This window comes from Triticum aestivum, chromosome 4D (genome assembly GCF_018294505.1).
Source record: "Triticum aestivum cultivar Chinese Spring chromosome 4D, IWGSC CS RefSeq v2.1, whole genome shotgun sequence".
NCBI classification, from domain to species: Eukaryota; Viridiplantae; Streptophyta; class Magnoliopsida; order Poales; family Poaceae; genus Triticum; species Triticum aestivum.
The window spans coordinates 1-27,638 of NC_057805.1; positions in this window are offsets into that span (position 1 = coordinate 1).

The following is a 27,638-nucleotide window of genomic DNA, read 5'->3' on the forward strand; positions in this document are numbered from 1 at the left end:
CAAAAATAAAAAATCTACCATGATGGATCAAAACGGTTAAAAATGTATCAAACTATCAGATTTCTATAGGTAATTTGCTATCTGAGGTGCATATAGATGCATGGACAAACCTCGAAGCTTGAAATGGTGGAAACGATTTTGGAATATGTCAATGACGCTTAATTAATAAGTTTTCAGCTTTAAACAAAGTGAAAATCTATAGTGAAGGATCAAAAGGTAACCAAATTGGTGACGAAATTATATGATTACTAGTTATAAGTTGTTATACGAGATCCATATGGTCGAACATACTACTTCCGAAGCTTCAAAGGAAGCAATGCTGGTGGAATGTCTCAATGATGCTATTTAAGTAAGTTTTTTGTTTAGCCAATAAAAAATCATCGGCAACAGATCAAAAGTTTATGTAAAGGTGCTAAACATGAATAATTTATGTGGATAAGCTGTTCTATGACTTCCACATGGCCGTCGAGACAACTCTCGAAGAATGAAATGATGAAATTGCAATTATAATGTGTCTAATGTCCTATTTAAATGATTTCTAAGTTTCAAAGGAGGAGAAAATTCAAAGTAATAAATCAAAAGGTTATGAAAAACTGCTAAAAATTATGTGACTCATACATATATAAGTTGTTGTAGGATTTTCAAATGGCGGCAAAGACAACTGCGAAACAAGAAACGAACAAAGGCTTCTATCACTTGTTGATAATGCAATTTAAACAAGTTTTCAGTTTCGCAAAAATAAAAAATCTACCATGAAGGATTAAAGCGGTTAAAAATGTATCAAACTATCAGATTTCTATAGGTAATTTGCTATCTGAGGTGCATATAGATGCATGGACAAACCTCGAAGCTTGAAATGGTGGAAACGATTTTGGAATATGTCAATGACGCTTCATTAATAAGTTTTCAGTTTTAAACAGAGTGAAAATCTATAGTGAAGTGTCAAAAGGTAACAAAATTGGTGACGAAATTATATGATTACTAGTTATAAGTTGTTATACGAGATCCATATGGTCGAACATACTACTTCCGAAGCTTCAAAGGAAGAAATGCTGGTGGAATGTCTCAATGATGCTATTTAAGTAAGTTTTTTGTTTAGCCAATAAAAAATCATCGGCAACAGATCAAAAGTTTATGTAAAGGTGCTAAACATGAATAATTTATGTGGATAAGCTGTTCTATGACTTCCACATGGCCGTCGAGACGACTCTCGAAGAATGAAATGATGGAAATGCAATTATAATGTGTCTAATGTCCTATTTAAATCATTTCTGAGTTTCAAAGGAGGAGAAAATTTAAAGTAATAAATCAAAAGGTTATGACAAACTGCTAAAAATTATGTGACTCCTACATATATAAGTTGTTGTAGGATTCTCAAATGGCGGCAAAGACAACTTCGAAACAAGAAACGAACAAAGGCTTCTATCACTTGTTGATAATGCAATTTAAACAAGTTTTCAGTTTCGCAAAAATAAAAAATCTACCATGATGGATCAAAACGGTTAAAAATGTATCAAATTATCAGATTTCTATAGGTAATTTGCTATCTGAGGTGCATATAGATGCATGGACTAACCTCGAAGCTTGAAATTGTGGAAACGATTTTGGAATATGTCAATGATTCTTAATTAATAAGTTTTCAGTCTTAAACAAAGTGAAAATCTATAGTGAAGGATCAAAAGGTAACAAAATTGGTGACGAAATTATATGATTACTAGTTATAAGTTGTTGTACGAGATCCATATGGTCGAACATACTACTTCCGAAGCTTCAAAGGAAGAAATGCTGGTGGAATGTCTCAATGATGCTATTTAAGTAAGTTTTTTGTTTAGCCAATAAAAAATCATCGGCAACAGATCAAAAGTTTATGTAAAGGTGCTAAACATGAATAATTTATGTGGATAAGCTGTTCTATGACTTCCACATGGCCGTCGAGACGACTCTCGAAGAATGAAATGATGGAAATGCAATTATAATGTGTCTAATGTCCTATTTAAATCATTTCTGAGTTTCAAAGGAGGAGAAAATTTAAAGTAATAAATCAAAAGGTTATGACAAACTGGTAAAAATTATGTGACTCCTACATATATAAGTTGTTGTAGGATTCTCAAATGGCGGCAAAGACAACTTCGAAACAAGAAACGAACAAAGGCTTCTATCACTTGTTGATAATGCAATTTAAACAAGTTTTCAGTTTCGCAAAAATAAAAAATCTACCATGATGGATCAAAACGGTTAAAAATGTATCAAATATCAGATTTCTATAGGTAATTTGCTATCTGAGGTGCATATAGATGCATGGACTAACCTCGAAGCTTGAAATTGTGGAAACGATTTTGGAATATGTCAATGATGCTTAATTAATAAGTTTTCAGTCTTAAACAAAGTGAAAATCTATAGTCAATGATCAAAAGGTAACAAAATTGGTGACGAAATTATATGATTACTAGTTATAAGTTGTTGTACGAGATCCATATGGTCGAACATACTACTTCCGAAGCTTCAAAGGAAGAAATGCTGGTGGAATGTCTCAATGATGCTATTTAAGTAAGTTTTTTGTTTAGCCAATAAAAAATCATCGGCAACAGATCAAAAGTTTATGTAAAGGTGCTAAACATGAATAATTTATGTGGATAAGCTGTTCTATGACTTCCACATGGCCGTCGAGATGACTCTCGAAGAATGAAATGATGGAAATGCAATTATAATGTGTCTAATGTCCTATTTAAATGATTTCTGAGTTTCAAAGGAGGAGAAAATTCAAAGTAATAAATCAAAAGGTTATGACAAACTGCTAAAAATTATGTGACTCCTACATATATAAGTTGTTGTAGGATTTTCAAATGGCGGCAAAGACAACTTTGAAGCAAGAAACGAACAAAGGCTTCTATCACTTGTTGATAATGCAATTTAAACAAGTTTTCAATTTCGCAAAAATAAAAAATCTACCATGATGGATCAAAACTGTTAAAAATGTAGCAAACTATCAGATTTCTATAGGTAATTTGCTATCTGAGGTGCATATAGATGCATGGACTAACCTCGAAGCTTGAAATGGTGGAAACGATTTTGGAATATGTCAATGATGCTTAATTAATAAGTTTTCAGCTTTAAATAAAGTGAAAATCTATAGTGAAGGATCAAAAGATAACAAAATTGGTGACGAAATTATATGATTACTAGTTATAAATTGTTATACGAGATCCATATGGTCGAACATACTACTTCCGAAGCTTCAAAGGAAGCAATGCTGGTGGAATGTCTCAATGATGCTATTTAAGTAAGTTTTTTGTTTAGCCAATAAAAAATCATCGGCAACAGATCAAAAGTTTATGTAAAGGTGCTAAACATGAATAATTTATGTGGATAAGCTGTTCTATGACTTCCACATGGCCGTCGAGACAACTCTCGAAGAATGAAATGATGAAATTGCAATTATAATGTGTCTAATGTCCTATTTAAATGATTTCTGAGTTTCAAAGGAGGAGAAAATTCAAAGTAATAAATCAAAAGGTTATAAAAAACTGCTAAAAATTATGTGACTCCTACATATATAAGTTGTTGTAGGATTTTCAAATGGCGGCAAAGACAACTTCGAAACAAGAAACGAACAAAGGCTTTTATCACTTGTTGATAATGCAATTTAAACAAGTTTTCAGTTTCGCAAAAATAAAAACTCTACCATGATGGATCAAAACTGTTAAAAATGTATCAAACTATCAGATTTCTATAGGTAATTTGCTATCTGAGGTGCATATAGATGCATGGACAAACGTCGAAGCTTGAAATGGTGGAAACGCTTTTGGAATATGTCGATGACGCTTAACTAATAAGTTTTCAGTCTTAAACAAAGTGAAAATCTATAGTGAAGGATCAAAAGGTAACAAAATTGGTGACGAAATTATATGATTACTAGTTATAAGTTGTTATACGAGATCCATATGGTCGAACATACTACTTCTGAAGCTTCAAAGGAAGCAATGCTGGTGGAATGTCTCAATGATGCAATTTAAGTACGTTTTTTGTTTAGCCAATAAAAAATCATCGGCAACAGATCAAAAGTTTATGTAAAGGTGCTAAACATGAATAATTTATGTGGATAAGCTGTTCTATGACTTCCACATGGCCGTCGAGACGACTCTCGCAGAATGAAATGATGGAAATGCAATTATAATGTGTCTAATGTCCTATTTAAATGATTTCTGAGTTTCAAAGGAGGAGAAAATTCAAAGTAATAAATCAAAAGGTTATGACAAACTGCTAAAAATTATGTGACTCCTACATATATAAGTTGTTGTAGGATTTTCAAATGGCGGCAAAGACAACTTTGAAGCAAGAAACGAACAAAGGCTTCTATCACTTGTTGATAATGCAATTTAAACAAGTTTTCAGTTTCGCAAAAATAAAAAATCTACCATGATGGATCAAAACTGTTAAAAATGTAGCAAACTATCAGATTTCTATAGGTAATTTGCTATCTGAGGTGCATATAGATGCATGGACTAACCTCGAAGCTTGAAATGGTGGAAACGATTTTGGAATATGTCAATGATGCTTAATTAATAAGTTTTCAGCTTTAAATAAAGTGAAAATCTATAGTGAAGGATCAAAAGATAACAAAATTGGTGACGAAATTATATGATTACTAGTTATAAGTTGTTATACGAGATCCATATGGTCGAACATACTACTTCCGAAGCTTCAAAGGAAGCAATGCTGGTGGAATGTCTCAATGATGCTATTTAAGTAAGTTTTTTGTTTAGCCAATAAAAAATCATCGGCAACAGATCAAAAGTTTATGTAAAGGTGCTAAACATGAATAATTTATGTGGATAAGTTGTTCTATGACTTCCACATGGCCGTCGAGACAACTCTCGAAGAATGAAATGATGAAATTGCAATTATAATGTGTCTAATGTCCTATTTAAATGATTTCTGAGTTTCAAAGGAGGAGAAAATTCAAAGTAATAAATCAAAAGGTTATAAAAAACTGCTAAAAATTATGTGACTCCTACATATATAAGTTGTTGTAGGATTTTCAAATGGCGGCAAAGACAACTTCGAAACAAGAAACGAACAAAGGCTTTTATCACTTGTTGATAATGCAATTTAAACAAGTTTTCAGTTTCGCAAAAATAAAAACTCTACCATGATGGATCAAAACTGTTAAAAATGTATCAAACTATCAGATTTCTATAGGTAATTTGCTATCTGAGGTGCATATAGATGCATGGAGAAACGTCGAAGCTTGAAATGGTGGAAACGCTTTTGGAATATGTCGATGACGCTTAATTAATAAGTTTTCAGTCTTAAACAAAGTGAAAATCTATAGTGAAGGATCAAAAGGTAACAAAATTGGTGACGAAATTATATGATTACCAGTTATAAGTTGTTATACGAGATCCATATGGTCGAACATACTACTTCTGAAGCTTCAAAGGAAGCAATGCTGGTGGAATGTCTCAATGATGCAATTTAAGTACGTTTTTTGTTTAGCCAATAAAAAATCATCGGCAACAGATCAAAAGTTTATGTAAAGGTGCTAAACATGAATAATTTATGTGGATAAGCTGTTCTATGACTTCCACATGGCCGTCGAGACGACTCTCGCAGAATGAAATGATGGAAATGCAATTATAATGTGTCTAATGTCCTATTTAAATGATTTCTGAGTTTCAAAGGAGGAGAAAATTCAAAGTAATAAATCAAAAGGTTATGACAAACTGCTAAAAATTATGTGACTCCTACATATATAAGTTGTTGTAGGATTTTCAAATGGCGGCAAAGACAACTTCGAAACAAGAAACGAACAAAGGCTTCTATCACTTGTTGATAATGCAATTTAAACAAGTTTTCAGTTTCGCAAAAATAAAAAATCTACCATGATGGATCAAAACGGTTAAAAATGTATCAAACTATCAGATTTCTATAGGTAATTTACTATCTGAGGTGCATATAGTTGCATGGACTAACCTCGAAGTTTGAAATGGTGGAAACGATTTTGGAATATGTCAATGATGCTTAATTAATAAGTTTCCAGCTTTAAACAAAGTGAAAATCTATAGTGAAGGATCAAAAGGTAACAAAATTGGTGACGAAATTATATGATTACTAGTTATAAGTTGTTATACGAGATCCATATGGTCGAACATACTACTTCCGAAGCTTCAAAGGAAGCAATGCTGGTGGAATGTCTCAATGATGCTATTTAAGTACGTTTTTTGTTTAGCCAATAAAAAATCATCGGCAACAGATCAAAAGTTTATGTAAAGGTGCTAAACATGAATAATTTATGTGGATAAGCTGTTCTATGACTTCCACATGGCCGTCGAGACGACTCTCGAAGAATGAAATGATGGAAATGCAATTATAATGTGTCTAATGTCCTATTTAAATCATTTCTGAGTTTCAAAGGAGGAGAAAATTCAAAGTAATAAATCAAAAGGTTATGACAAACTGCTAAAAATTATGTGACTCCTACATATATAAGTTGTTGTAGGATTTTCAAATGGCGGCAAAGACAACTTCGAAACAAGAAACGAACAAAGGCTTCTATCACTTGTTGATAATGCAATTTAAACAAGTTTTCAGTTTCGCAAAAATAAAAAATCTACCATGATGGATCAAAACGGTTAAAAATGTATCAAACTATCAGATTTCTATAGGTAATTTGCTATCTGAGGTGCATATAGTTGCATGGACTAACCTCGAAGTTTGAAATGGTGGAAACGAGTTTGGAATATGTCAATGACGCTTAATTAATAAGTTTCCAGCTTTAAACAAAGTGAAAATCTATAGTGAAGGATCAAAAGATAACAAAATTGGTGACGAAATTATATGATTACTAGTTATAAGTTGTTATACGAGATCCATATGGTCGAACATACTACTTCCGAAGCTTCAAAGGAAGCAATGCTGGTGGAATGTCTCAATGATGCTATTTAAGTACGTTTTTTGTTTAGCCAATAAAAAATCATCGGCAACAGATCAAAAGTTTATGTAAAGGTGCTAAACATGAATAATTTATGTGGATAAGCTGTACTATGACTTCCACATGGCCGTCGAGACGACTCTCGAAGAATGAAATGATGGAAATGCAATTATAATGTGTCTAATGTCCTATTTAAATGATTTCTGAGTTTCAAAGGAGGAGAAAATTCAAAGTAATAAATGAAAAGGTTATCACAAACTGCTAAAAATTATGTGACTCCTACATATATAAGTTGTTGTAGGATTTTCAAATGGCGGCAAAGACAACTTCGAAACAAGAAACGAACAAAGGCTTCTATCACTTGTTGATAATGCAATTTAAACAAGTTTTCAGTTTCGCAAAAATAAAAAATCTACCATGATGGATCAAAACGGTTAAAAATGTATCAAACTATCAGATTTCTATAGGTAATTTGCTATCTGAGGTGCATATAGATGCATGGACTAACCTCGAAGCTTCAAATGGTGGAAACGATTTTGGAATATGTCAATGACGCTTAATTAATAAGTTTTCAGTCTTAAACAGAGTGAAAATCTATAGTGAAGGATCAAAAGGTAACAAAATTGGTGACGAAATTATATGATTACTAGTTATAAGTTGTTATACGAGATCCATATGGTCGAACATACTACTTCCGAAGCTTCAAAGGAAGCAATGCTGGTGGAATGTCTCAATGATGCTATTTAAGTACGTTTTTTATTTAGCCAATAAAAAATCATCGGCAACAGATCAAAAGTTCATGTAAAGCTACTAAACATGAATAATTTATGTGGATAAGCTGTTCTATGACTTCCACATGGCCGTCGAGACGACTCTCGAAGAATGAAATGATGGAAATACAAGTATAATGTGTCTAATGTCCTATTTAAATGATTTCTGAATTTCAAAGGAGGAGAAAATTCAAAGTAATAAATGAAAAGGTTATGACAAACTGCTAAAAATTATGTGACTCCTACATATATAAGTTGTTGTAGGATTTTCAAATGGCGGCAAAGACAACTTCGAAACAAGAAACGAACAAAGGCTTCTATCACTTGTTGATAATGCAATTTAAACAAGTTTTCAGTTTCGCAAAAATAAAAAATCTACCATGAAGGATCAAAACGGTTAAAAATGTATCAAACTATCAGATTTCTATAGGTAATTTGCTATCTGAGGTGCATATAGATGCATGGACTAACCTCGAAGCTTGAAATGGTGGAAACGATTTTGGAATATGTCAATGACACTTAATTAATAAGTTTTCAGCTTTAAACAGAGTGAAAATCTATAGTGAAGGATCAAAAGGTAACAAAATTGGTGATGAAATTATATGATTACTAGTTATAAGTTGTTATACGAGATCCATATGGTCGAACATACTACTTCCGAAGCTTCAAAGGAAGCAATGCTGGTGGAATGTCTCAATGATGCTATTTAAGTACGTTTTTTGTTTAGCCAATAAAAAATCATCGGCAACAGATCAAAAGTTAATGTAAAGGTGCTAAACATGAATAATTTATGTGGATAAGCTGTTCTATGACTTCCACATGGCCGTCGAGACGACTCTCGAAGAATGAAATGATGGAAATGCAAGTACAATGTGTCTAATGTCCTATTTAAATGATTTCTGAGTTTCAAAGGAGGAGAAAATTCAAAGTAATAAATGAAAAGGTTATGACAAACTGCTAAAAATTATGCGACTCCTACATATATAAGTTGTTGTAGGATTTTCAAATGGCGGCAAAGACAACTTCGAAACAAGAAACGAACAAAGGCTTCTATCACTTGTTGGTAATGCAATTTAAACAATTTTTCAGTTTCGCAAAAATAAAAAATCTACCATGAAGGATCAAAACGGTTAAAAATGTATCAAACTATCAGATTTCTATAGGTAATTTGCTATCTGAGGTGCATATAGATGCATGGACAAACCTCGAAGCTTGAAATGGTGGAAACGATTTTGGAATATGTCAATGACGCTTAATTAATAAGTTTCCAGCTTTAAACAAAGTGAAAATATATAGTGAAGGATCAAAAGATAACAAAATTGGTGACGAAATTATATGATTACTAGTTATAAGTTGTTATACGAGATCCATATGGTCGAACATACTACTTCCGAAGCTTCAAAGGAAGCAATGCTGGTGGAATGTCTCAATGATGCTATTTAAGTACGTTTTTTGTTTAGCCAATAAAAAATCATCGGCAACAGATCAAAAGTTTATGTAAAGGTGCTAAACATGAATAATTTATGTGGATAAGCTGTTCTATGACTTCCACATGGCCGTCGAGACGACTCTCGAAGAATGAAATGATGGAAATGCAATTATAATGTGTCTAATGTCCTATTTAAATGATTTCTGAGTTTCAAAGGAGGAGAAAATTCAAAGTAATAAATGAAAAGGTTATCACAAACTGCTAAAAATTATGTGACTCCTACATATATAAGTTGTTGTAGGATTTTCAAATGGCGGCAAAGACAACTTCGAAACAAGAAACGAACAAAGGCTTCTATCACTTGTTGATAATGCAATTTAAACAAGTTTTCAGTTTCGCAAAAATAAAAAATCTACCATGAAGGATCAAAACGGTTAAAAATGTATCAAACTATCAGATTTCTATAGGTAATTTGCTATCTGAGGTGCATATAGATGCATGGACAAACCTCGAAGCTTCAAATGGTGGAAACGATTTTGGAATATGTCAATGACGCTTAATTAATAAGTTTTCAGTCTTAAACAGAGTGAAAATCTATAGTGAAGGATCAAAAGGTAACAAAATTGGTGACGAAATTATATGATTACTAGTTATAAGTTGTTATACGAGATCCATATGGTCGAACATACTACTTCCGAAGCTTCAAAGGAAGCAATGCTGGTGGAATGTCTCAATGATGCTATTTAAGTACGTTTTTTGTTTAGCCAATAAAAAATCATCGGCAACAGATCAAAAGTTCATGTAAAGCTACTAAACATGAATAATTTATGTGGATAAGCTGTTCTATGACTTCCACATGGCCGTCGAGACGACTCTCGAAGAATGAAATGATGGAAATACAAGTATAATGTGTCTAATGTCCTATTTAAATGATTTCTGAATTTCAAAGGAGGAGCAAATTCAAAGTAATAAATGAAAAGGTTATGACAAACTGCTAAAAATTATGTGACTCCTACATATATAAGTTGTTGTAGGATTTTCAAATGGCGGCAAAGACAACTTCGAAACAAGAAACGAACAAAGGCTTCTATCACTTGTTGATAATGCAATTTAAACAAGTTTTCAGTTTCGCAAAAATAAAAAATCTACCATGAAGGATCAAAACGGTTAAAAATGTATCAAACTATCAGATTTCTATAGGTAATTTGCTATCTGAGGTGCATATAGATGCATGGACTAACCTCGAAGCTTGAAATGGTGGAAACGATTTTGGAATATGTCAATGACACTTAATTAATAAGTTTTCAGCTTTAAACAGAGTGAAAATCTATAGTGAAGGATCAAAAGGTAACAAAATTGGTGATGAAATTATATGATTACTAGTTATAAGTTGTTATACGAGATCCATATGGTCGAACATACTACTTCCGAAGCTTCAAAGGAAGCAATGCTGGTGGAATGTCTCAATGATGCTATTTAAGTACGTTTTTTGTTTAGCCAATAAAAAATCATCGGCAACAGATCAAAAGTTTATGTAAAGGTGCTAAACATGAATAATTTATGTGGATAAGCTGTTCTATGACTTCCACATGGCCGTCGAGACGACTCTCGAAGAATGAAATGATGGAAATGCAAGTATAATGTGTCTAATGTCCTATTTAAATGATTTCTGAGTTTCAAAGGAGGAGAAAATTCAAAGTAATAAATGAAAAGGTTATGACAAACTGCTAAAAATTATGCGACTCCTACATATATAAGTTGTTGTAGGATTTTCAAATGGCGGCAAAGACAACTTCGAAACAAGAAACGAACAAAGGCTTCTATCACTTGTTGATAATGCAATTTAAACAAGTTTTCAGTTTCGCAAAAATAAAAATCTACCATGAAGGATCAAAACGGTTAAAAATGTATCAAACTATAATATTTCTATAGGTAATTTGCTATCTGAGGTGCATATAGATGCATGGACAAACCTCGAAGCTTGAAATGGTGGAAACGATTTTGGAATATGTCAATGACGCTTAATTAATAAGTTTTCAGTTTTAAACAGAGTGAAAATCTATAGTGAAGGATCAAAAGGTAACAAAATTGGTGACGAAATTATATGATTACTAGTTATAAGTTGTTATACGAGATCCATATGGTCGAACATACTACTTCCGAAGCTTCAAAGGAAGCAATGCTGGTGGAATGTCTCAATGATGCTATTTAAGTACGTTTTTTGTTTAGCCAATAAAAAATCATCGGCAACAGATCAAAAGTTTATGTAAAGGTGCTAAGCATGAATAATTTATGTGGATAAGCTGTTCTATAACTTCCACATGGCCGTCGAGACGACTCTCGAAGAATGAAATGATGGAAATGCAATTATAATGTGTCTAATGTCCTATTTAAATGATTTCTGAGTTTCAAAGGAGGAGAAAATTCAAAGTAATAAATGAAAAGGTTATGACAAACTGCTAAAAATTATGTGACTCCTACATATATAAGTTGTTGTAGGATTTTCAAATGGCGGCAAAGACAACTTCGAAACAAGAAACGAACAAAGGCTTCTATCACTTGTTGATAATGCAATTTAAACAAGTTTTCAGTTTCGCAAAAATAAAAAATCTACCATGAAGGATCAAAACGGTTAAAAATGTATCAAACTATCAGATTTCTATAGGTAATTTGCTATCTGAGGTGCATATAGATGCATGGACAATCCTCGAAGCTTGAAATGGTGGAAACGATTTTGGAATATGTCAATGACGCTTAATTAATAAGTTTTCAGCTTTAAACAGAGTGAAAATCTATAGTGAAGGATCAAAAGGTAACAAAATTGGTGACGAAATTATATGATTACTAGTTATAAGTTGTTATACGAGATCCATATGGTCGAACATACTACTTCCGAAGCTTCAAAGGAAGCAATGCTGGTGGAATGTCTCAATGATGCTATTTCAGTACGTTTTTTGTTTAGCCAATAAAAAATCATCGGCAACAGATCAAAAGTTTATGTAAAGGTGCTAAACATGAATAATTTATGTGGATAAGCTGTTCTATGACTTCCACATGGCCGTCGAGACGACTCTCGAAGAATGAAATGATGGAAATGCAATTATAATGTGTCTAATGTCCTATTTAAATGATTTCTGAGTTTCAAAGGAGGAGAAAATTCAAAGTAATAAATGAAAAGGTTATGACAAACTGCTAAAAATTATGTGACTCCTACATATATAAGTTGTCGTAGGATTTTCAAATGGCGGCAAAGACAACTTCGAAACAAGAAACGAACAAAGGCTTCTATCACTTGTTGATAATGCAATTTAAACAAGTTTTCAGTTTCGCAAAAATAAAAAATCTACCATGAAGGATCAAAACGGTTAAAAATGTATCAAACTATCAGATTTCTATAGGTAATTTGCTATCTGAGGTGCATATAGATGCATGGACAAACCTCGAAGCTTGAAATGGTGGAAACGATTTTGGAATATGTCAATGACGCTTAATTAATAAGTTTTCAGTCTTAAACAGAGTGAAAATCTATAGTGAAGGATCAAAAGGTAACAAAATTGGTGACGAAATTATATGATTACTAGTTATAAGTTGTTATACGAGATCCATATGGTCGAACATACTACTTCCGAAGCTTCAAAGGAAGCAATGCTGGTGGAATGTCTCAATGATGCTACTTAAGTACGTTTTTTGTTTAGCCAATAAAAAATCATCGGCAACAGATCAAAAGTTTATGTAAAGGTGCTAAACATGAATAATTTATGTGGATAAGCTGTTCTATGACTTCCACATGGCCGTCGAGACGACTCTCGAAGAATGAAATGATGGAAATGCAATTATAATGTGTCTAATGTCCTATTTAAATGATTTCTGAGTTTCAAAGGAGGAGAAAATTCAAAGTAATAAATGAAAAGGTTATGACAAACTGCTAAAAATTATGTGACTCCTACATATATAAGTTGTTGTAGGATTTTCAAATGGCGGCAAAGACAACTTCGAAACAAGAAACGAACAAAGGCTTCTATCACTTGTTGATAATGCAATTTAAACAAGTTTTCAGTTTCGCAAAAATAAAAAATCTACCATGAAGGATCAAAACGGTTAAAAATGTATCAAACTATCAGATTTCTATAGGTAATTTGCTATCTGAGGTGCATATAGATGCATGGACAATCCTCGAAGCTTGAAATGGTGGAAACGATTTTGGAATATGTCAATGACGCTTAATTAATAAGTTTTCAGCTTTAAACAGAGTGAAAATCTATAGTGAAGGATCAAAAGGTAACAAAATTGGTGACGAAATTATATGATTACTAGTTATAAGTTGTTATACGAGATCCATATGGTCGAACATACTACTTCCGAAGCTTCAAAGGAAGCAATGCTGGTGGAATGTCTCAATGATGCTATTTCAGTACGTTTTTTGTTTAGCCAATAAAAAATCATCGGCAACAGATCAAAAGTTTATGTAAAGGTGCTAAACATGAATAATTTATGTGGATAAGCTGTTCTATGACTTCCACATGGCCGTCGAGACGACTCTCGAAGAATGAAATGATGGAAATGCAATTATAATGTGTCTAATGTCCTATTTAAATGATTTCTGAGTTTCAAAGGAGGAGAAAATTCAAAGTAATAAATGAAAAGGTTATGACAAACTGCTAAAAATTATGTGACTCCTACATATATAGGTTGTCGTAGGATTTTCAAATGGCGGCAAAGACAACTTCGAAACAAGAAACGAACAAAGGCTTCTATCACTTGTTGATAATGCAATTTAAACAAGTTTTCAGTTTCGCAAAAATAAAAAATCTACCATGAAGGATCAAAACGGTTAAAAATGTATCAAACTATCAGATTTCTATAGGTAATTTGCTATCTGAGGTGCATATAGATGCATGGACAAACCTCGAAGCTTGAAATGGTGGAAACGATTTTGGAATATGTCAATGATGCTTAATTAATAAGTTTTCAGTCTTAAACAGAGTGAAAATCTATAGTGAAGGATCAAAAGGTAACAAAATTGGTGACGAAATTATATGATTACTAGTTATAAGTTGTTATACGAGATCCATATGGTCGAACATACTACTTCCGAAGCTTCAAAGGAAGCAATGCTGGTGGAATGTCTCAATGATGCTACTTAAGTACGTTTTTTGTTTAGCCAATAAAAAATCATCGGCAACAGATCAAAAGTTTTTGTAAAGGTGCTAAACATGAATAATTTATGTGGATAAGCTGTTCTATGACTTCCACATGGCCGTCGAGACGACTCTCGAAGAATGAAATGATGGAAATGCAATTATAATGTGTCTAATGTCCTATTTAAATGATTTCTGAGTTTCAAAGGAGGAGAAAATTCAAAGTAATAAATGAAAAGGTTATGACAAACTGCTAAAAATTATGTGACTCCTACATATATAAGTTGTTGTAGGATTTTCAAATGGCGGCAAAGACAACTTCGAAACAAGAAACGAACAAAGGCTTCTATCACTTGTTGATAATGCAATTTAAACAAGTTTTCAGTTTCGCCAAAATAAAAAATCTACCATGAAGGATCAAAACGGTTAAAAATGTATCAAACTATCAGATTTCTATAGGAAATTTGCTATCTGAGGTGCATATAGATGCATGGACAAACCTCGAAGCTTGAAATGGTGGAAACGATTTTGGAATATGTCAATGACGCTTAATTAATAAGTTTTCAGTTTTAAACAGAGTGAAAATCTATAGTGAAGGATCAAAAGGTAACAAAATTGGTGACGAAATTATATGATTACTAGTTATAAGTTGTTATACGAGATCCATATGGTCGAACATACTACTTCCGAAGCTTCAAAGGAAGCAATGCTGGTGGAATGTCTCAATGATGCTATTTAAGTACGTTTTTTGTTTAGCCAATAAAAAATCATCGGCAACAGATCAAAAGTTTATGTAAAGGTGCTAAACATGAATAATTTATGTGGATAAGCTGTTCTATGACTTCCACATGGCCGTCGAGACGACTCTCGAAGAATGAAATGATGGAAATGCAATTATAATGTGTCTAATGTCCTATTTAAATGATTTCTGAGTTTCAAAGGAGGAGAAAATTCAAAGTAATAAATGAAAAGGTTATGACAAACTGCTAAAAATTATGTGACTCCTACATATATAAGTTGTTGTACGATTTTCAAATGGCGGCAAAGACAACTTCGAAACAAGAAACGAACAAAGGCTTCTATCACTTGTTGATAATGCAATTTAAACAAGTTTTCAGTTTCGCAAAAATAAAAAATCTACCATGAAGGATCAAAAGTGTTAAAAATGTATCAAACTATCAGATTTCTATAGGTAATTTGCTATCTGAGGTGCATATAGATGCATGGACAAACCTCGAAGCTTGAAATGGTTGAAACGATTTTGGAATATGTCAATGACGCTTAATTAATAAGTTTTCAGTCTTAAACAGAGTGAAAATCTATAGTGAAGGATCAAAAGGTAACAAAATTGGTGACGAAATTATATGATTACTAGTTATAAGTTGTTATACGAGATCCATATGGTCGAACATACTACTTCTGAAGCTTCAAAGGAAGCAATGCTGGTGGAATGTCTCAATGATGCTATTTAAGTATGTTTTTTGTTTAGCCAATAAAAAATCAGCGGCAACAGATCAAAAATTTATGTAAAGGTGCTAAACATGAATAATTTATGTGGATAAGCTGTTCTATGACTTCCACATGGCCGTCGAGACGACTCTCGAAGAATGAAATGATGGAAATGCAATTATAATGTGTCTTATTTCCTATTTAAATGATTTCTGAGTTTCAAAGGAGGAGAAAATTCAAAGTAATAAATCAAAAGGTTATGACAAACTGCTAAAAATTATGTGACTCCTACATATATAAGTTGTTGTAGTATTTTCAAATGGCGGCAAAGACAACTTCGAAACAAGAAACGAACAAAGGCTTCTATCACTTGTTGATAATGCAATTTAAAGAAGTTTTCAGTTTCGCAAAAATAAAAAATCTACCATGATGGATCAAAACGGTTAAAAATGTATCAAACTATCAGATTTCTATAGGTAATTTTCTATCTGAGGTGCATATAGATGCATGGACTAACCTCGAAGCTTGAAATGGTGGAAACGATTTTGGAATATGTCAATGACGCTTAATTAATAAGTTTCCAGCTTTAAACAAAGTGAAAATCTATAGTGAAGGATCAAAAGGTAACAAAATTGGTGACGAAATTATATGATTACTAGTTATAAGTTGTTATACGAGATCCATATGGTCGAACATACTACTTCCGAAGCTTCAAAGGAAGCAATGCTGGTGGAATGTCTCAATGATGCTATTTAAGTAAGTTTTTTGTTTAGCCAATAAAACATCATCGGCAACAGATCAAAAGTTTATGTAAAGGTGCTAAACATGAATAATTTATGTGGATAAGCTGTTCTATGACTTCCACATGGCCGTCGAGACGACTCTCGAAGAATGAAATGATGGAAATGCAATTATAATGTGTCTAATGTCCTATTTAAATGACTTCTGAGTTTCAAAGGAGGAGAAAATTCAAAGTAATAAATCAAAATGTTATGACAAACTGCTAAAAATTATGTGACTCCTACATATATAAGTTGTCGTAGGATTTTCAAATGGCGGCAAAGACAACTTCGAAACAAGAAACGAACAAAGGCTTCTATCACTTGTTGGTAATGCAATTTAAACAAGTTTTCAGTTTCGCAAAAATAAAAAATCTACCATGAAGGATCAAAACGGTTAAAAATGTATCAAACTATCAGATTTCTATAGGTAATTTGCTATCTGAGGTGCATATAGATGCATGGACAAACCTCGAAGCTTGAAATGGTGGAAAAGATTTTGGAATATGTCAATGACGCTTAATTAATAAGTTTTCAGTTTTAAACAGAGTGAAAATCTATAGTGAAGGATCAAAAGGTAACAAAAGTGGTGACGAAATTATATGATTACTAGTTATAAGTTGTTATACGAGATCCATATGGTCGAACATACTACTTCCGAAGCTTCAAAGGAAGCAATGCTGGTGGAATGTCTCAATGATGCTATTTCAGTACGTTTTTTGTTTAGCCAATAAAAAATCATCGGCAACAGATCAAAAGTTTATGTAAAGGTGCTAAACATGAATAATTTATGTGGATAAGCTGTTCTATGACTTCCACATGGCCGTCGAGACGACTCTCGAAGAATGAAATGATGGAAATGCAATTATAATGTGTCTAATGTCCTATTTAAATGATTTCTGAGTTTCAAAGGAGGAGAAAATTCAAAGTAATAAATGAAAAGGTTATGACAAACTGCTAAAAATTATGTGACTCCTACATATATAAGTTGTTGTACGATTTTCAAATGGCGGCAAAGACAACTTCGAAACAAGAAACGAACAAAGGCTTCTATCACTTGTTGATAATGCAATTTAAACAAGTTTTCAGTTTCGCAAAAATAAAAAATCTACCATGAAGGATCAAAACTGTTAAAAATGTATCAAACTATCAGATTTCTATAGGTAATTTGCTATCTGAGGTGCATATAGATGCATGGACAAACCTCGAAGCTTGAAATGGTGGAAACGATTTTGGAATATGTCAATGACGCTTAATTAATAAGTTTTCAGTCTTAAACAGAGTGAAAATCTATAGTGAAGGATCAAAAGGTAACAAAATTGGTGACGAAATTATATGATTACTAGTTATAAGTTGTTATACGAGATCCATATGGTCGAACATACTACTTCTGAAGCTTCAAAGGAAGCAATGCTGGTGGAATGTCTCAATGATGCTATTTAAGTATGTTTTTTGTTTAGCCAATAAAAAATCATCGGCAACAGATCAAAAGTTTATGTAAAGGTGCTAAACATGAATAATTTATGTGGATAAGCTGTTCTATGACTTCCACATGGCCGTCGAGACGACTCTCGAAGAATGAAATGATGGAAATGCAATTATAATGTGTCTAATGTCCTATTTAAATGATTGCTGAGTTTCAAAGGAGGAGAAAATTCAAAGTAATAAATCAAAAGGTTATGACAAACTGCTAAAAATTATGTGACTCCTACATATATAAGTTGTTGTAGGATTTTCAAATGGCGGCAAAGACAACTTCGAAACAAGAAACGAACAAAGGCTTCTATCACTTGTTGATAATGCAATTTAAACAAGTTTTCAGTTTCGCAAAAATAAAAAATCTACCATGATGGATCAAAACGGTTAAAAATGTATCAAACTATCAGATTTCTATAGGTAATTTGCTATCTGAGGTGCATATAGATGCATGGACTAACCTCGAAGCTTGAAATGGTGGAAACGATTTTGGAATATGTCAATGACGCTTAATTAATAAGTTTCCAGCTTTAAACAAAGTGAAAATCTATAGTGAAGGATCAAAAGGTAACAAAATTGGTGACGAAATTATATGATTACTAGTTATAAGTTGTTATACGAGATCCATATGGTCGAACATACTACTTCCGAAGCTTCAAAGGAAGCAATTCTGGTGGAATGTCTCAATGATGCTATTTAAGTACGTTTTTTGTTTAGCCAATAAAAAATCATCGGCAACAGATCAAAAGTTTATGTAAAGGTGCTAAACATGAATAATTTATGTGGATAAGCTGTTCTATGACTTCGACATGGCCGTCGAGACGACTCTCGAAGAATGAAATGATGGAAATGCAATTATAATGTGTCTAATGTCCTATTTAAATGATTTCTGAGTTTCAAAGGAGGAGAAAATTCAAAGTAATAAATCAAAAGGTTATGACAAACTGCTAAAAATTATGTGACTCCTACATATATAAGTTGTTGTAGGATTTTCAAATGGCGGCAAAGACAACTTCGAAACAAGAAACGAACAAAGGCTTCTATCACTTGTTGGTAATGCAATTTAAACAATTTTTCAGTTTCGCAAAAATAAAAAATCTACCATGAAGGATCAAAACGGTTAAAAATGTATCAAACTATCAGATTTCTATAGGTAATTTGCTATCTGAGGTGCATATAGATGCATGGACAAACCTCGAAGCTTGAAATGGTGGAAACGATTTTGGAATATGTCAATGACGCTTAATTAATAAGTTTTCAGTTTTAAACAGAGTGAAAATCTATAGTGAAGGATCAAAAGGTAACAAAATTGGTGACGAAATTATATGATTACTAGTTATAAGTTCTTATACGAGGTCCATATGGTCGAACATACTACTTCCGAAGCTTCAAAGGAAGCAATGCTGGTGGAATGTCTCAATGATGCTATTTAAGTACGTTTTTTGTTTAGCCAATAAAAAATCATCGGCAACAGATCAAAAGTTTATGTAAAGGTGCTAAACATGAATAATTTATGTGGATAAGCTGTTCTATGACTACGACATGGCCGTCGAGACGACTCTCGAAGAATGAAATGATGGAAATGCAATTATAATGTGTCTAATGTCCTATTTAAATGATTTCTGAGTTTCAAAGGAGGAGAAAATTCAAAGTAATAAATCAAAAGGTTATGACAAACTGCTAAAAATTATGTGACTCCTACATATATAAGTTGTTGTACGATTTTCAAATGGCGGCAAAGACAACTTCGAAACAAGAAACGAACAAAGGCTTCTATCACTTGTTGATAATGCAATTTAAACAAGTTTTCAGTTTCGCAAAAATAAAAAATCTACCATGAAGGATCAAAACTGTTAAAAATGTATCAAACTATCAGATTTCTATAGGTAATTTGCTATCTGAGGTGCATATAAATGCATGGACAAACCTCGAAGCTTGAAATGGTTGAAACGATTTTGGAATATGTCAATGACGCTTAATTAATAAGTTTTCAGTCTTAAACAGAGTGAAAATCTATAGTGAAGGATCAAAAGGTAACAAAATTGGTGACGAAATTATATGATTACTAGTTATAAGTTGTTATACGAGATCCATATGGTCGAACATACTACTTCTGAAGCTTCAAAGGAAGCAATGCTGGTGGAATGTCTCAATGATGCTATTTAAGTATGTTTTTTGTTTAGCCAATAAAAAATCATCGGCAACAGATCAAAAGTTTATGTAAAGGTGCTAAACATGAATAATTTATGTGGATAAGCTGTTCTATGACTTCCACATGGCCGTCGAGACGACTCTCGAAAAATGAAATGATGGAAATGCAATTATAATGTGTCTAATATCCTATTTAAATGATTTCTGAGTTTCAAAGGAGGAGAAAATTCAAAGTAATAAATCAAAATGTTATAACAAACTGCTAAAAATTATGTGACTCCTACATATATAAGTTGTTGTAGGATTTTCAAATGGCGACAAAGACAACTTCGAAACAAGAAACGAACAAAGGCTTCTATCACTTGTTGATAATGCAATTTAAACAAGTTTTCAGTTTCGCAAAAATAAAAAATCTACCATGAAGGATCAAAACGGTTAAAAATGTATCAAACTATCAGATTTCTATAGGTAATTTGCTATCTGAGGTGCATATAGATGCATGGACTAACCTCGAAGCTTGAAATGGTGGAAACGATTATGGAATATGTCAATGACGCTTAATTAATAAGTTTTCATTTTTAAACAAAGTGAAAATCTATAGTGAAGGATCAGAAGGTAACAAAATTGGTGACGAAATTATATGATTACTAGTTATAAATTGTTATACGAGATCCATATGGTCGACCATACTACTTCTGAAGCTTCAAAGGAAGCAATGCTGGTGGAATGTCTCAATGATGCAATTTAAGTAAGTTTTTTGTTTAGCCAATAAAACATCATCGGCAACAGATCAAAAGTTTATGTAAAGGTGCTAAACATGAATAATTTATGTGGATAAGCTGTTCTATGACTTCCACATGGCCGTCGAGACGACTCTCGAAGAATGAAATGATGGAAATGCAATTATAATGTGTCTAATGTCCTATTTAAATGACTTCTGAGTTTCAAAGGAGGAGAAAATTCAAAGTAATAAATCAAAATGTTATGACAAACTGCTAAAAATTATGTGACTCCTACATATATAAGTTGTCGTAGGATTTTCAAATGGCGGCAAAGACAACTTCGAAACAAGAAACGAACAAAGGCTTCTATCACTTGTTGGTAATGCAATTTAAACAAGTTTTCAGTTTCGCAAAAATAAAAAATCTACCATGAAGGATCAAAACGGTTAAAAATGTATCAAACTATCAGATTTCTATAGGTAATTTGCTATCTGAGGTGCATATAGATGCATGGACAAACCTCGAAGCTTGAAATGGTGGAAAAGATTTTGGAATATGTCAATGACGCTTAATTAATAAGTTTTCAGTTTTAAACAGAGTGAAAATCTATAGTGAAGGATCAAAAGGTAACAAAAGTGGTGACGAAATTATATGATTACTAGTTATAAGTTGTTATACGAGATCCATATGGTCGAACATACTACTTCCGAAGCTTCAAAGGAAGCAATGCTGGTGGAATGTCTCAATGATGCTATTTCAGTACGTTTTTTGTTTAGCCAATAAAAAATCATCGGCAACAGATCAAAAGTTTATGTAAAGGTGCTAAACATGAATAATTTATGTGGATAAGCTGTTCTATGACTTCCACATGGCCGTCGAGACGACTCTCGAAGAATGAAATGATGGAAATGCAATTATAATGTGTCTAATGTCCTATTTAAATGATTTCTGAGTTTCAAAGGAGGAGAAAATTCAAAGTAATAAATGAAAAGGTTATGACAAACTGCTAAAAATTATGTGACTCCTACATATATAAGTTGTTGTACGATTTTCAAATGGCGGCAAAGACAACTTCGAAACAAGAAACGAACAAAGGCTTCTATCACTTGTTGATAATGCAATTTAAACAAGTTTTCAGTTTCGCAAAAATAAAAAATCTACCATGAAGGATCAAAACTGTTAAAAATGTATCAAACTATCAGATTTCTATAGGTAATTTGCTATCTGAGGTGCATATAGATGCATGGACAAACCTCGAAGCTTGAAATGGTGGAAACGATTTTGGAATATGTCAATGACGCTTAATTAATAAGTTTTCAGTCTTAAACAGAGTGAAAATCTATAGTGAAGGATCAAAAGGTAACAAAATTGGTGACGAAATTATATGATTACTAGTTATAAGTTGTTATACGAGATCCATATGGTCGAACATACTACTTCTGAAGCTTCAAAGGAAGCAATGCTGGTGGAATGTCTCAATGATGCTATTTAAGTATGTTTTTTGTTTAGCCAATAAAAAATCATCGGCAACAGATCAAAAGTTTATGTAAAGGTGCTAAACATGAATAATTTATGTGGATAAGCTGTTCTATGACTTCCACAGGGCCGTCGAGACGACTCTCGAAGAATGAAATGATGGAAATGCAATTATAATGTGTCTAATGTCCTATTTAAATGATTTCTGAGTTTCAAAGGAGGAGAAAATTCAAAGTAATAAATGAAAAGGTTATGACAAACTGCTAAAAATTATGTGACTCCTACATATATAAGTTGTTGTACGATTTTCAAATGGCGGCAAAGACAACTTCGAAACAAGAAACGAACAAAGGCTTCTATCACTTGTTGATAATGCAATTTAAACAAGTTTTCAGTTTCGCAAAAATAAAAAATCTACCATGAAGGATCAAAACTGTTAAAAATGTATCAAACTATCAGATTTCTATAGGTAATTTGTTATCTGAGGTGCATATAGATGCATGGACAAACCTCGAAGCTTGAAATGGTGGAAACGATTTTGGAATATGTCAATGACGCTTAATTAATAAGTTTTCAGTCTTAAACAGAGTGAAAATCTATAGTGAAGGATCAAAAGGTAACAAAATTGGTGACGAAATTATATGATTACTAGTTATAAGTTGTTATACGAGATCCATATGGTCGAACATACTACTTCTGAAGCTTCAAAGGAAGCAATGCTGGTGGAATGTCTCAATGATGCTATTTAAGTATGTTTTTTGTTTAGCCAATAAAAAATCATCGGCAACAGATCAAAAGTTTATGTAAAGGTGCTAAACATGAATAATTTATGTGGATAAGCTGTTCTATGACTTCCACATGGCCGTCGAGACGACTCTCGAAAAATGAAATGATGGAAATGCAATTATAATGTGTCTAATATCCTATTTAAATGATTTCTGAGTTTCAAAGGAGGAGAAAATTCAAAGTAATAAATCAAAATGTTATAACAAACTGCTAAAAATTATGTGACTCCTACATATATAAGTTGTTGTAGGATTTTCAAATGGCGACAAAGACAACTTCGAAACAAGAAACGAACAAAGGCTTCTATCACTTGTTGATAATGCAATTTAAACAAGTTTTCAGTTTCGCAAAAAAAAAAAATCTACCATGAAGGATCAAAACGGTTAAAAATGTATCAAACTATCAGATTTCTATAGGTAATTTGCTATCTGAGGTGCATATAGATGCATGGACTAACCTCGAAGCTTGAAATGGTGGAAACGATTATGGAATATGTCAATGACGCTTAATTAATAAGTTTTCAGTTTTAAACAAAGTGAAAATCTATAGTGAAGGATCAGAAGGTAACAAAATTGGTGACGAAATTATATGATTACTAGTTATAAATTGTTATACGAGATCCATATGGTCGACCATACTACTTCTGAAGCTTCAAAGGAAGCAATGCTGGTGGAATGTCTCAATGATGCAATTTAAGTAAGTTTTTTGTTTAGCCAATAAAACATCATCGGCAACAGATCAAAAGTTTATGTAAAGGTGCTAAACATGAATAATTTATGTGGATAAGCTGTTCTATGACTTCCACATGGCCGTCGAGACGACTCTCGAAGAATGAAATGATGGAAATGCAATTATAATGTGTCTAATGTCCTATTTAAATGACTTCTGAGTTTCAAAGGAGGAGAAAATTCAAAGTAATAAATCAAAATGTTATGACAAACTGCTAAAAATTATGTGACTCCTACATATATAAGTTGTCGTAGGATTTTCAAATGGCGGCAAAGACAACTTCGAAACAAGAAACGAACAAAGGCTTCTATCACTTGTTGGTAATGCAATTTAAACAAGTTTTCAGTTTCGCAAAAATAAAAAATCTACCATGAAGGATCAAAACGGTTAAAAATGTATCAAACTATCAGATTTCTATAGGTAATTTGCTATCTGAGGTGCATATAGATGCATGGACAAACCTCGAAGCTTGAAATGGTGGAAAAGATTTTGGAATATGTCAATGACGCTTAATTAATAAGTTTTCAGTTTTAAACAGAGTGAAAATCTATAGTGAAGGATCAAAAGGTAACAAAAGTGGTGACGAAATTATATGATTACTAGTTATAAGTTGTTATACGAGATCCATATGGTCGAACATACTACTTCCGAAGCTTCAAAGGAAGCAATGCTGGTGGAATGTCTCAATGATGCTATTTCAGTACGTTTTTTGTTTAGCCAATAAAAAATCATCGGCAACAGATCAAAAGTTTATGTAAAGGTGCTAAACATGAATAATTTATGTGGATAAGCTGTTCTATGACTTCCACATGGCCGTCGAGACGACTCTCGAAGAATGAAATGATGGAAATGCAATTATAATGTGTCTAATGTCCTATTTAAATGATTTCTGAGTTTCAAAGGAGGAGAAAATTCAAAGTAATAAATGAAAAGGTTATGACAAACTGCTAAAAATTATGTGACTCCTACATATATAAGTTGTTGTACGATTTTCAAATGGCGGCAAAGACAACTTCGAAACAAGAAACGAACAAAGGCTTCTATCACTTGTTGATAATGCAATTTAAACAAGTTTTCAGTTTCGCAAAAATAAAAAATCTACCATGAAGGATCAAAACTGTTAAAAATGTATCAAACTATCAGATTTCTATAGGTAATTTGCTATCTGAGGTGCATATAGATTCATGGACAAACCTCGAAGCTTGAAATGGTTGAAACGATTTTGGAATATGTCAATGACGCTTAATTAATAAGTTTTCAGTCTTAAACAGAGTGAAAATCTATAGTGAAGGATCAAAAGGTAACAAAATTGGTGACGAAATTATATGATTACTAGTTATAAGTTGTTATACGAGATCCATATGGTCGAACATACTACTTCTGAAGCTTCAAAGGAAGCAATGCTGGTGGAATGTCTCAATGATGCTATTTAAGTATGTTTTTTGTTTAGCCAATAAAAAATCATCGGCAACAGATCAAAAATTAATGTAAAGGTGCTAAACATGAATAATTTATGTGGATAAGCTGTTCTATGACTTCCACATGGCCGTCGAGACGACTCTCGAAGAATGAAATGATGGAAATGCAATTATAATGTGTCTAATGTCCTATTTAAATGATTTCTGAGTTTCAAAGGAGGAGAAAATTCAAAGTAATAAATCAAAAGGTTATGACAAACTGCTAAAAATTATGTGACTCCTACATATATAAGTTGTTGTAGGATTTTCAAATGGCGGCAAAGACAACTTCGAAACAAGAAACGAACAAAGGCTTCTATCACTTGTTGGTAATGCAATTTAAACAATTTTTCAGTTTCGCAAAAATAAAAAATCTACCATGAAGGATCAAAACGGTTAAAAATGTATCAAACTATCAGATTTCTATAGGTAATTTGCTATCTGAGGTGCATATAGATGCATGGACAAACCTCGAAGCTTGAAATGGTGGAAACGATTTTGGAATATGTCAATGACGCTTAATTAATAAGTTTTCAGTTTTAAACAGAGTGAAAATCTATAGTGAAGGATCAAAAGGTAACAAAATTGGTGACGAAATTATATGATTACTAGTTATAAGTTGTTATACGAGATCCATATGGTCGAACATACTACTTCCGAAGCTTCAAAGGAAGCAATGCTGGTGGAATGTCTCAATGATGCTATTTAAGTACGTTTTTTGTTTAGCCAATAAAAAATCATCGGCAACAGATCAAAAGTTTATGTAAAGGTGCTAAGCATGAATAATTTATGTGGATAAGCTGTTCTATAACTTCCACATGACCGTCGAGACGACTCTCGAAGAATGAAATGATGGAAATGCAATTATAATGTGTCTAATGTCCTATTTAAATGATTTCTGAGTTTCAAAGGAGGAGAAAATTCAAAGTAATAAATGAAAAGGTTATGACAAACTGCTAAAAATTATGTGACTCCTACATATATAAGTTGTTGTAGGATTTTCAAATGGCGGCAAAGACAACTTCGAAACAAGAAACGAACAAAGGCTTCTATCACTTGTTGATAATGCAATTTAAACAAGTTTTCAGTTTCGCAAAAATAAAAAATCTACCATGAAGGATCAAAACGGTTAAAAATGTATCAAACTATCAGATTTCTATAGGTAATTTGCTATCTGAGGTGCATATAGATGCATGGACAATCCTCGAAGCTTGAAATGGTGGAAACGATTTTGGAATATGTCAATGACGCTTAATTAATAAGTTTTCAGCTTTAAACAGAGTGAAAATCTATAGTGAAGGATCAAAAGGTAACAAAATTGGTGACGAAATTATATGATTACTAGTTATAAGTTGTTATACGAGATCCATATGGTCGAACATACTACTTCCGAAGCTTCAAAGGAAGCAATGCTGGTGGAATGTCTCAATGATGCTATTTCAGTACGTTTTTTGTTTAGCCAATAAAAAATCATCGGCAACAGATCAAAAGTTTATGTAAAGGTGCTAAACATGAATAATTTATGTGGATAAGCTGTTCTATGACTTCCACATGGCCGTCGAGACGACTCTCGAAGAATGAAATGATGGAAATGCAATTATAATGTGTCTAATGTCCTATTTAAATGATTTCTGAGTTTCAAAGGAGGAGAAAATTCAAAGTAATAAATGAAAAGGTTATGACAAACTGCTAAAAATTATGTGACTCCTACATATATAAGTTGTTGTACGATTTTCAAATGGCGGCAAAGACAACTTCGAAACAAGAAACGAACAAAGGCTTCTATCACTTGTTGATAATGCAATTTAAACAAGTTTTCAGTTTCGCAAAAATAAAAAATCTACCATGAAGGATCAAAACTGTTAAAAATGTATCAAACTATCAGATTTCTATAGGTAATTTGCTATCTGAGGTGCATATAGATGCATGGACAAACCTCGAAGCTTGAAATGGTGGAAACGATTTTGGAATATGTCAATGACGCTTAATTAATAAGTTTTCAGTCTTAAACAGAGTGAAAATCTATAGTGAAGGATCAAAAGGTAACAAAATTGGTGACGAAATTATATGATTACTAGTTATAAGTTGTTATACGAGATCCATATGGTCGAACATACTACTTCTGAAGCTTCAAAGGAAGCAATGCTGGTGGAATGTCTCAATGATGCTATTTAAGTATGTTTTTTGTTTAGCCAATAAAAAATCATCGGCAACAGATCAAAAGTTTATGTAAAGGTGCTAAACATGAATAATTTATGTGGATAAGCTGTTCTATGACTTCCACAGGGCCGTCGAGACGACTCTCGAAGAATGAAATGATGGAAATGCAATTATAATGTGTCTAA